Source organism: Lutjanus erythropterus, chromosome 3, assembly GCF_056507025.1.
Source record: "Lutjanus erythropterus isolate fLutEry1 chromosome 3, fLutEry1.hap2, whole genome shotgun sequence".
NCBI classification, from domain to species: domain Eukaryota; kingdom Metazoa; phylum Chordata; class Actinopteri; order Lutjaniformes; family Lutjanidae; genus Lutjanus; species Lutjanus erythropterus.
Window position 1 is genome coordinate 7,173,892 of NC_139319.1, and position 12,450 is coordinate 7,186,341.

Sequence of the window (12,450 nt, forward strand, 5' to 3'; positions counted from 1 at the left end):
TGATTAGTATTTCTGGTGCCGACTAGCAAGGGTGTAGACATCTAATCATATAGTCGACGAATCTAGTTATTAGCTTGGAGGTTGTTGTTTTTTCCTGTCGTGACTTGGGTGGACAGTGGATATAGCATATGGTGCCAGAAAACAGGCGTCCAAAGCCAGGCTTATCCTTACAGCCTTCATACAGTGAGTCAGACTCCATCCCAAGTCCCATACATGAAAGTGGGGTTCAAAGACATCCATTTTCAAAAACAAAGACTTCTACATGTAGGGGGCACCCAGAGTTGAACTGGGGACCTCTTGATCTGCAGTCAAATGCTCTACCACTGAGCTATACCCCCTAACAATAACACTGGAATCATAGTTATTGATCAGCTAATACCGATTTTAGCTTCAGACAAACTGGTGCACTGCTCATTAAACCAGGAATAAACATCATCATATGAAAACAGTCAGTTGACATATATTAAAACAGAAGTTATGCTGTTTTTCCTCTGGGCAAAAGCACCAACCACATGATTCAGGTCTGTGACCCCCACAAAACACTTTTGCAGCTCATCATGTACAGCTGTTGATATGTTCTTCCTGACCCTGGCAGACTGTGTTTGTACCATGAAGCTGTGAGGTGTGTGACTGTCTGCGTTGACTGTCTGCATGTGGGGGTATATCTGACAAGCTGTGTGTACTCTCCATCAGCTCTTCCTGTATTAATAAAAGGCGGTCCTCAGTGTTTCACACTCCTGAACTTGGTGACAGCCATGTTCCACAGCTGCTCCACGCTCACTGGCTCATTGTGCTGTTTGTATATTTAGCTGCTTCGTTCCACTTCCTCTGCTGTTGACGGTGGGAAAACACACAACAATACAGCCGTGATTCTGCCCTCCCTCCCTTTCCTCTCCTCTCCTCCCAGCATCCTCCCCCCTCCTCCCCTTTTCCTCCCTCACGCCTTCACTAGACTCAGTGCTCAGTCCTCATTTGCTTACCATCTCATCAAAGCGTTCTTTGAGAAAGAAACTGTGAAGTGATTCACAGAGCCACAACAATGCCAATGGGCAGCCATGTTTTTCCGGATCACACTCAGTGTTTGATTAACACCAAGTTCAAATACAATATGAGGGCCAAAAATGGAATAAAATCTGTAAAATCTGACTCAAGAGCAGAGAGGGAAACACCACCAGATATTACTCATACACACTATTTGGCACACTATAAGTTTTTTACTTGAACTTTACTATTCTTGGTTTCATTGTAACTACTCCATTGTTTACTTAACTACCTTTTCCAGTGGTCATACACGCTGGTGGATTCCAAAGCTTACAGCTCACTTTATTTTGAAAGGGTTCATATACTTGGTGATGCACATGCTCAGATTGTTGATTGATGTTGGATTGGTAAGGTTTTTGGGACTCGAATAGGATTGATCAAGGTAAGCTGAGTGAGCTGATCTGATTAGTTGAAGTTATCCCATGTTAGACATGACAGATGGTTCATCCAATCACCTGCCAGAGATTTTTTCTAAAGCACCTGCCCTTTTCCAGATAGTTTCTATGAATGGCCTCCCAGATGGTTTGTGTAACAAATATGTGTTTGTTTGTGTAACAAAATTGTGTAACAAACCATCTGGCGTGCCAGGTTAATCGATCAGGCCCTTGCAAAGGATGTAGGAGAAGGAAAGCTATTTAGATCCAAGTTTCCCCAACCTACACTTACATAATTTTGTGACATAAATTCATGCAGTACATTATCTATAGATGGATATATAATTATGGATGTCAGCTTACTTATTTTAGCCTTATAAGTGCATTATAATGTCTCATGAACGTGCTTCTAATGCCTTATAGAAATTACCTTCAGTGAAAGTGTTACTGAATCTGAAGGACAACGCTGGCTAGATTATTTTGCATCAATAATTACATATCCATCCATACATAATGTAATGTGTGAATTTAAATTGCACAGTTATGTAAGCATAGGTTGGATAAACTTGGATCGAAGAGGTTTTACTTCCACTACCTCCCAGGCAGGGCTCTGATCAATCCCACATATGGTGGGATGGTTCGAGATCCCCAAAACCTCACTGATGCAACATCAATCAATGATCTCAGCATATATACATACACCTTTTCAAAAGTAAAGTGAGCAGTATGCTTTGGAATCCACCAGCTACAATGACTGCAGGAAAACTTAGTTGGAGTAAACAATGGAGTAGTTACAATGGCACCAAGAATAGTAAAGTGCAAGCAAGAAACTTTGCCAAATTGTGAGTGTGAGTAATATCTGGTGGTGTTTCCCTCCTTGCACTTGATTTACAATTTCGGGTCCCTTTTGTTATTGATGTTTATAAGACATTATTCCATTTCAGAAACTTACATGATGATTCTCTATGTGACTTTATAACCAGCTAAAGTTAGCATGGAGCTATAAAGCATTATGAATGCTGAATACATAATGTCCACCACTAACAATACTTTATAAATCTTGTTATAAGTTGTCGTGCATGATTCTAAACATTTATTAAGAGTTGTATAAATTCTTACAAATGCATTATACAGTAACTTCTTTTGAATGTGCTCATAATGAATTATAGACACAACCTTCATAGGAAGTGTTACCAAAATTTCCTCTCGATTTCAGCAGCAAGTTGAGACAATGCAGAATGAAATTGTATTAACTTTGTCCAGCTATTCATTACGTCATACACTTAGGTTTTCTTCATGAATTTATTACCCTTTCAGTGTAAAGGCCAACTGTATCTCAGACACCGCCTGTTCACTGTTTCTGTCTCCAAACACTGAATCGGCGGGGGTGTCTGCATGTTGCAGCTGGTAATCGACAAAGAATTTCATTAGTCTGACTTCCAGGGAGAAATGTGTAGTGTCTTGTAATCATCTAAATGCTCTTTTAGAGTCCTGAACAAGAATGAAGTGAATACATGTATTTTTTTTTTTTTTTTAAGATGTTGAATTTTGGCACCAAAGCTCATCTAAATGTCACTGCAGTCTAACCGTATCAGGAGCTTTCAAAGCCTCAGTTTGGATCTACTTTGTTTAAGATGATAACACTGTGAATCTCTTCCTATTTAGAGTAACACCTTTTCTACACTTTCTACGATGTGAATTGAAAGCAGTGCACAAGCATCACAGTAACACCAAATTCATTCCTGCATCATTTTCTACACTACAATCGAATAGTTAGTCTTTACACTATCATGATATACTGTAAATAAGAAGAAAACTGTAGGAGCAATATGTAAGAATTTAAGTTGAAGACATTCAAAAATTAACTATGATGAACAGAAAGTGAGGAAATAACAGTTCTGACATAATGTCAAGGACAAGAAACCATGTTTAGGAGCAAAGAAAGATAGAAGACAGACAAGACTCAACTTTCTACTGCAGGAGACAGCTCTTAGCGAGTAAAGGGAAGAAGTTTGACACTGAACTCGCAACATTTCCTCAAGATTGGTAAGTAAACAATTAGCATATTAGCACTTCCAGTTCCCTTGTCTCAAAATCAGTGGGTTTTTAGTCATTTGCCTGAAATAAGATCTGTAACGCAAGTTTAAGAGATTTTTGTGTTTTGTACAACATAAAGTGCAATATAAAGTAAATATACTATTCGTGAATTTTGAAGCTTTAACATGTCTTAAAAAAGGTAGCTCATAAAAGTGGCTGAATGGGATGCTAATTTCTGGATTGGCCAAAAAAAAATAAGTTATCCCTGCAGCACTCTAAAGGTTTGCTAAGTTAACTGTTGAATGGAAGAAAGTAAGTAAGTAGTGGAGTAAGAATTTGACAGGCGGACGATTCTTATTTTAGTTCCTTTAGTGTAAAAAGATGTTTTGTGTTGCACAAGCCGTCTAACGGTAGTCTGGCTCTGTAAATGTGGCCAGGCACTGCAACAACTGTGCTAAAAGCAAGCGAATTATGAGCTATCATATGTTTCATATAGGGCCATGTCTGCAATGTCTGCAAAATCTGCTGAGAATATTAATGAGGGTCAGCCAATCAAAGCCTTGCTACTTAATAAAAAGTAGAAGTGATTTCAGACTTTTTCCAACTAAAGTAAAGCATAACGTACAATTTAAACTTTTGAAAGCAGTCTAGCTAATTACATAAAAGCATTTGTATACATAAGTCCATCATCAGGTAGACAAACTGAAATGTAAAGAAAGAAAAATTGTGACAGTGTGACAGAATTGTTTAAAAAGCTACTTTTGTTTTGTTTAAATTTTGTTTAAGTTTAGAAAAATGTAATTTCAAAGTAAAGTGCATCTGGCTGTTTTTGTTTTCAAACTTAAACTCAAAAAGTAAAGCTTTTCTGAAAATATAATAGATATTTGTGTCAATTAGTGATTGTTTGCATCGGGATCACTTGTTTCAGGGCATAGTTCCCCCATGTTATTGTTTATCATGACATCACTGGCCTCAAATGTAACCCCGCTTGTGTAAATAATGTAGGATTCTCTGAAGTGATAAGCGTCTCCCTGCAGTGGTTGGTGGGGTGTCAATAAACCTAGACGCTAAAACCAAAGGTTCTCTGTCATTGATCCTGTGGGATTTATCAGAGATAATCTTTGCTAGAAGATCCATGACAGATCTAATATGCCCTGATTCAGAGAGGCTGGCGAGACAGCGGCAGAATGAGTTGCAGAGGTCGTGTGTTGAGCTTGTGACCTGAGTTTGAACTCTGGTTGGGAGCACAGCGGCTGTTTGCCTCATCCTGCAACTGGCTACAGTGACGGAGGAAGTTGGCAAGGGGAGAGGAGGAAAGAAATTCACTCTATTAATTAGATCAGGATATTGGACAGGAAGTTAATTAACACTCTCACACACATGCCCGGTGAGGTTTGAAAGGGAAATCGTGAAGGGAGAGGAGAGGAGATTGAAAAGAGAGGAGACAGAAGTAAATGAGAGGAATGAAAATGATTGGGACGATGCAGCCTTCAAAGGAACCAAAACAGACAGATAGTCTGACTTGAACTAACCCAATATTAGCCACTCTTACTTCTTTTAACTAAACGTGAAACCTCCTTTGATTGCTTCTGTATTGGTTGTCTGGTCAGAGGGAAAAAGTGTCTTTGTTGCTCAAAACTCAATGTAGCTTCTGAAATTAGATCAGTCTGAAACACATTAAAACCATATTTATCTATGCTCCATCTTAACATGGTTACTGTACGAAGAGTACGTCCATATTAGGGTTAAATTGTGTTTGGGGAAAGAAGTGGGACCAAGTCATTGTCAGAAGTAAGTTTTGTAAGTCTTTGCATTCAAGTCATGTCAACTCAAGTTTATATAATTGGTTCTCAGTTGACTTATCTATTGAAATTCGCTATTGCGATGTACGCATGCGCATGCAACCATGTGTGCACACACACACACAAATAACAACTGGACCTGTGTGGCTAATGTACCAGGAGTGGGACTAAATCACACCAATGATAAAGGGAACTCTGTTGAGACCAATCACGGCTCCCACAAGAGTTTGCAAGAAATGTTTAAAGGGCGACCGCAGCGCCATTCTTTTCCGGGTTTCTCAAATGGAAACACTCACTCAGCCATTACCAAAAGCAGTGACATAACGCTGGTGCCCCAGTCTCCCTCCCTCCGCTCCCCTCCCCTCCCCACACACAAAGGAGTCCGATCCTCTCATAGTCTCAGCTGGAAGACGTATATGAGCGGTGACTTTGCAACTTTCACAAGCTCTTAGCTCTTACACTATGAAAAACTAGATAAACTCACAAAAACATCAAAAAATAAAATATTCTTACACCAGTTGTCAATAATAAACTGTACACCTTCTGAATTTAAGTTTCTCTCTTTTACTGAACTAAGATGAGCTTGTCTGTAAAACTCACTTCAAACTCAACAGAAACATAATAAAACTCACTGAAAAGTCTTTGCTAGTGTCTCCACTGTTCAATGATCACCAGCTCTCATGGTTGTCACGTCAAGTGGTGAAAAGGTTTTAGGATGGCTTGGAAAAATACCATTTTGACCCCAAAAACCTACGTATTTTGACCAAAATTTAAATGTTCGGATTTGTGTACATGAGGAACACTTCTGGGAATCTACACAATGATATAAAAAAAAACTAAAAACCCTCAAAATTAATTGAGACACCCTTTAATGACTTATGGGGGTGGGAGGTCTAAAGTATAGAGAAGGAACAAACTGTTCATGAGTTCTGAAAGGCAGACTACTGAGACAAGAGCTCTCTGCTGAGACCAGTGATGTTCCCCCACAAGAGTCTACGACAAAAGAGTTTGGTCACGTTACGTGAATCCACTCAAAAGTTACGTACTTTTTGTTACAGCCCACTCCCACTGTCATGCCCCCTTTATCCAAATTGGCATGAACGCAAACACACACCTTCACACACCTTTGACCTCCATGCCAAATTTCAGCCTCCTGGGGCAAAAACTGTGGCCACCAAAGGAAGTCCTAACCTTTGAGTTCGAGTCCTAAACAAGTCAGCAGTTAAGCTAAAGTTAACTAAGCATTAGCTAGCTGACTAGTCAAGATCAGCCTCGACTGAAGGATTCTCAGTGCAAATTCAAATGTTGAATATGGAAGTTGTTGCATCTCTGTTAACATTAGTTCTTCATGGTTCTCTCCGGTAACTTGATTGGATGTTGTTGTATTGGTTTAAACAGAGTAGATCGGAAAGGAAATGACAGGAAATGATTTGTGGCTCACTTTTTAAATAGGTTTTATCGTTGGGCTTGGGGGAAAACATCAAATATTTTCAAGTCAGAATGCTCAAGTTCAAGTCGAGTTTAAATTCTTCAAATCTGTGACTTGAGTCTGAGTCAAGTCCAATGAGTCATAAGACTAAAGTCTTTGGGGTAAACAGAGGTTTCCCAAAGCAATGATGTAAGCCAGTTCACTGAGGGTCGGGGTTCTGTGCCAGTAAAGTAAAGCAACCTTTGGCCTCTAACTTTCTCTGATGCCAGTTGAGCTGAATACACACAGCTGCAGCTGTTACCACCCCATATTTATGTTGATTTTGGCTGGCTTTGCCTCACTCTTACTAGATGTTGTTTGTGACGTGCTGATTTGTTTTTTACCACCTGAAAAGAGGGGAAATAAGAGATTTAGCTATTATGATGTTGTTCAGACATTTCACTGTGGACATCCTGACTTCCTCCCCATGAAATGTACTGGGGTTAAGATCAGAATTAGAACCAGTATAATGTCTTTCATTGGCACCATATGCAGTTGCTCTCGCTTTCCTCCATGGCAGTGGTTCCCAGCCCTTTTTGTATGTCATCTTAATATGAAACAATAACTACTTTGTAAGGTTCAGTGGTTTTCCCATGTCATACTGAGGATTCATTTTGTGTGGACGAATGCACATTTCGATCGTCCGCATTATGAGTCACTGGAAGCAAGTTGGGTCAATGTGAAGTTTGCAAACACAAATTTAGACAGGTTAAAGACAGCGGCCAATCTGGCTTATAATATCTCCTACACCACAAAGATGCATCATGTCAAAATCTAAAAACTGCAATTACACCTCTCTACACAAGGTAAATTGTCCATCTCTAGTGCCGCAAAACGCAAGTCTTCCTGCTTCTGGAAAAAAAACAAACTAGTTTCTATTTGCTTTAGATGTAGATGATCTAAAACACATTCCTTTCAAATGCGTCATTTTGGAAGGCACCAACAAAAGGCCTATTTCAGTGGAAGGCAAATGGTGGCCCGTGGGCAAAAACTTGTCCCTACAACAAAAAAAAGTCTTCCTTTTTATTTTTAACACTAAAACTTACCACATACTACAGGTAACAAATAAAATGCATTAAATACAAGACAATAAACATGACCTTATAAAATCTAATATAGTTATAATGTGAGGAGAGCCAGACTATTTAAACTGTGCTTGGATCTAACAAAATAATACACAAATAACATAATTTTGCTTGTTTGACCAGAACAGATATGAGTCAGCAACAGTGCTTTTATCCAACCATGAATGTAGCCACAGTCTGTCTTGTGTGGATAACCTGTCAAGTGCACCTCAAAGCACAACACAGAATATATGCACATTCATATGAGTTATTTTGTGCTGAATGAGTATTAATCTTAACCTTTAGATAATGACACGTGCACACATAGATTCATAAATTAAGTTAATCCTTAAACGAATAAGCAAACAACACATACTGAACACACCTGATTTGATACTATCATTACACCTGGATACAGATTTGTTTGTGTATCATGTTTTTCCCAAAACATGATACACAAACATGATACGCATAGACTATAATACATTTTTCAATCTGCTGGATAAAAGCAGTAACTTTTTTCCACCTTGTCTAATATGCATGGACTAAAAAGATGCAATTTAAACTTCAGTAAGCCCGCCTGCCTTAGTTACTGTTGCTACGCCTGTCAAGCTTTCCACTCTCACACTGCACATACAGTGACAACAGTGGCAGATTCAGCATTGAAGACTGGGAGTAATTTTTGAAACATGAGGTCTTCGATTCCACAGAGAAATAAAGAAAAGCAGCCTCTCATTTCTAGCTGTTTTTATGTGACAAATTTTAAAACAAGAACCCTGTGAAACTGTATTAAATCTAAGTTACCTAAAGTTGTGTGCATGATATAATGTTAATGCTAAAAAACTGAGGCTAACACTAGCTGGCATCTCAGCAAACTTTGGTCGGACTGTGAAATATGACATGTATATGTATATAATAGATGACAGAAATAGACAAATTAACATGGGAAAAGTCAGCATTGGGATTAGATTAGTGCAGTGGACTTTGAGATGTTCACCCAGACAGACCAGCCAGGCCATGATCGCCCCAGGAAGAGAGCCGGAATAAGAGTGAAACTATGGCTTAGACCTAAGAGACCAAGCCAGAGGGATGCATCATGGTGGGCCCACTTTGATTCTCCTCAAACCCCCACATAACAAATGCAGTGGTATCTAACAGGTATGGCTCAAGGTAACGTTACTGCAGAGCTAGTCTAAGTTAGCCAAACAGGCTAATGTTTGCAGTGTACATTAGAGCAAATAAATACAAAGTTTAATTGATTTCCAACATGTGTGCTCTTGTGTATCATGTTTTTGAGTGACTACAAAAAACAGACACCACCGTCCAGGCTCATAAAACACTGAGTATCGCTCTTCTTAGAACCCCATGCACACCGCTTCAACATATAGAGAAATGCAAAGCTTGACAGGCTCGCGGCACCCTAGTTATGGTTACTAATCTGTGATCGGACAGTTGCTGTTTATTATTTTCTGTTGATTCAGAAATTAAAAAAATGATTAAGAAATAATTTGAAAAGAAAAGAATCATGATACTTTATTCTTTTCACACCCCTAATTTTTATATTATTAATCGTCCGTGTATACTTCTGTTTTAGGCTCACTTTCCTTCACTTACCGCTTGAGAGACAGATAAAGTATTTTGAACTGCTGCCTCTGTGCCTCTCAGGGCTTTGCAATGGCACAAAATTAGAGTCTCTGATATCACACACACCTGTGACTTCCAGTGTCACAGACAGCTGTGTAAGCTGTTGATTTGTCCTACATTATTTCACCTGCTCAAACAGACACACACACACTTGCGTGCGCTATACAGCTCCTTCCTCTCTGACATACTGGGAATTCCATGTCGCACATCGAGGACTGACAGCAAGTAACCCGATATCCTTTTAAGTTGGCACACACACGTATATACTGTACATGTCGCATGTACATGGCAGTCATGATTAAGATGAGGTGAGGTGACAGCAGTGTGTCCCCTCGGTCTGTCAGTCACTCCGTACATGTGCATAAAGGTAAAAGGTCAACATTTACATTGGTACATGACTGCTTTATGTGTGTGTGTGTGTGTGTGTAGTCCAAGAATAGCTGCACAGGGATGCCTGCTTCCTCTGTCTTCCCACTGCAGGGAGGAAGAATCTACCATGACCCTCCGGCTTCCACGGCGACCCATCCAGCCGTGACCCTGAAATGAACGCTGAGCTTACTGAAAAACAGTCGCAGCAGACAAACTTCAGAAACGTTAACAGATTTTTCCTCTGCTCAGTTCAAAACAAAACATGTTTATGAGACACTTTGTCACAGAAAACTAAAGAGACAAGATGTTTAGCGTGCATTAAGTCAGATGTGTCCATATCTTTCTAACCTGTCCAATAAAAGACACGTTTCACTTTGACTAGACAGACTATTTTTTTTGTAAAGACTGATATGTAAAGTCACTCAGAGGACGGATGTTTTCACATTTCTTTTGCTAGCAATAGTTCCTTATAATGTTCCATCTTTGAGATCTCGTGGATAAAATGTTGCACTGAAGCAGACAACCACTTCTTGAAAATCTAATAATAACCATCGATGCTTTTAGACATTCAAAGTATTGGCATGTTATCTGCTCATCTGAGCACAATGGTGATAATTTGCTCCCAGTGTTTCAGTCATTCAATTTGCAATCCAAATTACCTTTGAGCACAGGCATGAAACAAACATGATAAAAATCAGCTTGCCGTGATGTGTAGTAATTACATGAATAAGATATTTCAGATTATTTGAGGTGGGGTTGTATGAGGTACTTATCCATAGTCGGTGTAAGTACCTGCAGTAGATGGCGGTCGGCACACCTCATGTTTGGAGTACTGCAGTGCTGCAGAGATGGCCTGGCCTACACATCTTGTTCTCCAGGTGTAAGAGGGTCTGTTTGGTACAGACCCCAACAAATGTTTCATCACCGTCTTTTTTTTTTCAGTGAAAATGAAAATTGTGATGCAAAAATGATCATTCTCACCAATCGTGAATCATTTCAGATTTGCAGTATTTGTTAAAGTAATACAGGTAAGATTTTTTTTTTTACTGCATCACGCAGGTGTACTCTTTGTTTTTAGGTTGCCCCTTTTTTAGGTGTCTAAAATACATTTTGCTGCTGACCCTGTCTGCAACAGTTCACTGCGTTTAGATTTCATGCTGGTACTCCTTCTGCTTCTACAAATCTGCTGACCTCATACAACCCCACTTCCAAAAAAAATCTGACCCGTCCCTTTAAGAACTAAGTGCAGCAGCAGTGGTGGTGGTGCTTGTGGCATGAAGCATCTCCATTTCCATATTCATAAAGTACATTCTGAAATTCTCAGTGAAGTATGAGACCTGCTTCTTAGCTCTGCTGTTTGCTGAACATACCCCAGAGACATGTTTAATCAGTGTTGGGAGAGTTATTCAGAAAGTGCAGTATGTTACTTTTTTACTTATTCCTCCATTAAAAAGTAGTATATTACTTTACTTCTTATTGCTGTTAAACACCCAGAAAGCTTCTGTTGATCGCTGTCCAGATGTTGGCTGTTATGGAAATAAAGTCGACCTCACTGACCGTGGCCTTCAAAGTAGATTCCATCACCGCATATTCTCTCTTGAGAAGCCAAACAGACTCAGAAAAACAGGCAAGTCCACCTGTTAAAAGTCTGCCTCTTTCCATCTCCCACATCCTCCGTTCTGCATTTTGGTTTCTGACTAACAGCAGACATGACCCGCCCTGACCTGTGGCACGAACACGTCATCATAAGATGCCTGCAAACCCGGGTCATACAGAAACTCTAACTCGGACCCACTTGGATTAGAACCTGTAATATAATTACTTTCGGAAATTGTAATCGCTTTCTGGTTACTAATAATATTACAGTATTACAGTACTGAGTAATACATTACTGCCCAACACTGACAATACTCTGCATTGAATAATTTTGTCCACATGACCTGTTTAATAAAGCAAATGATTTCTAAATGCCGTCTCCAGTGTTGTCCAAACTTTCTCCTCCTCTTTGTTTTGCTCTGTTTGCCAAACCCTTCCCCTTCAATCCAAGCAATAATCCAGGCAGATTACAAGAAACACAAGCGTTTTTTGGAAAAACCATTTGCCCCAGGTCTGACTCATATCTTACAAAAAAAAAACCCAAACCAGTTGGAATTACAGATGATGTAATGGACTTTCAGCATTTTTACATCAGACCGAGTGCCTTGAAAGTTCTTAATCCATTCCTCTTGATATCATAATCCAATAAAAATTGCTCTTGTCTTTCTGATGAAGTCACCGTTCTATTTATAGTGACCTCATCATATTTTGAAGCGTAATCCTTGATCCAAATGTAAACAAAAGGGTGACCTCACTGCCTAAAATCAACTGCAGCTGCTTTCAAAATAATATGCAAACCTTACTCAAGTAAATCTCAATTTTTAATGTATTCTGCTGATGTAAAAGGTTTGTTTACTTCATCACTATCTGTAAATTATTTAGTATCGAATAAATTTAAAAGAATGTTTAAAAATAACATACTGAGTGCATACGGGGCGGACGATCAGAGAGGCGATCTAGCAAAATAAGAACAGAAGAAAAGATGTGTAGCTTGATTTTAATTTGATTTGTGCCATTTTGTTTATTTTATTCTGCTTTTGCTCTTGCTGTATTAT

General features: G+C 39.2%; 1 non-coding gene across 1 annotated transcript; it reads right to left on the reverse strand.

Moving 5' to 3' along the window:
- Positions 1-266: 266 nt before the first annotated feature.
- Positions 267-338, reverse strand: trnac-gca (transfer RNA cysteine (anticodon GCA)). Its single transcript has one exon. It is a non-coding gene; the product is annotated as a tRNA-Cys (tRNA).
- Between the last annotated feature and the right edge of the window lie 12,112 nt (positions 339-12,450).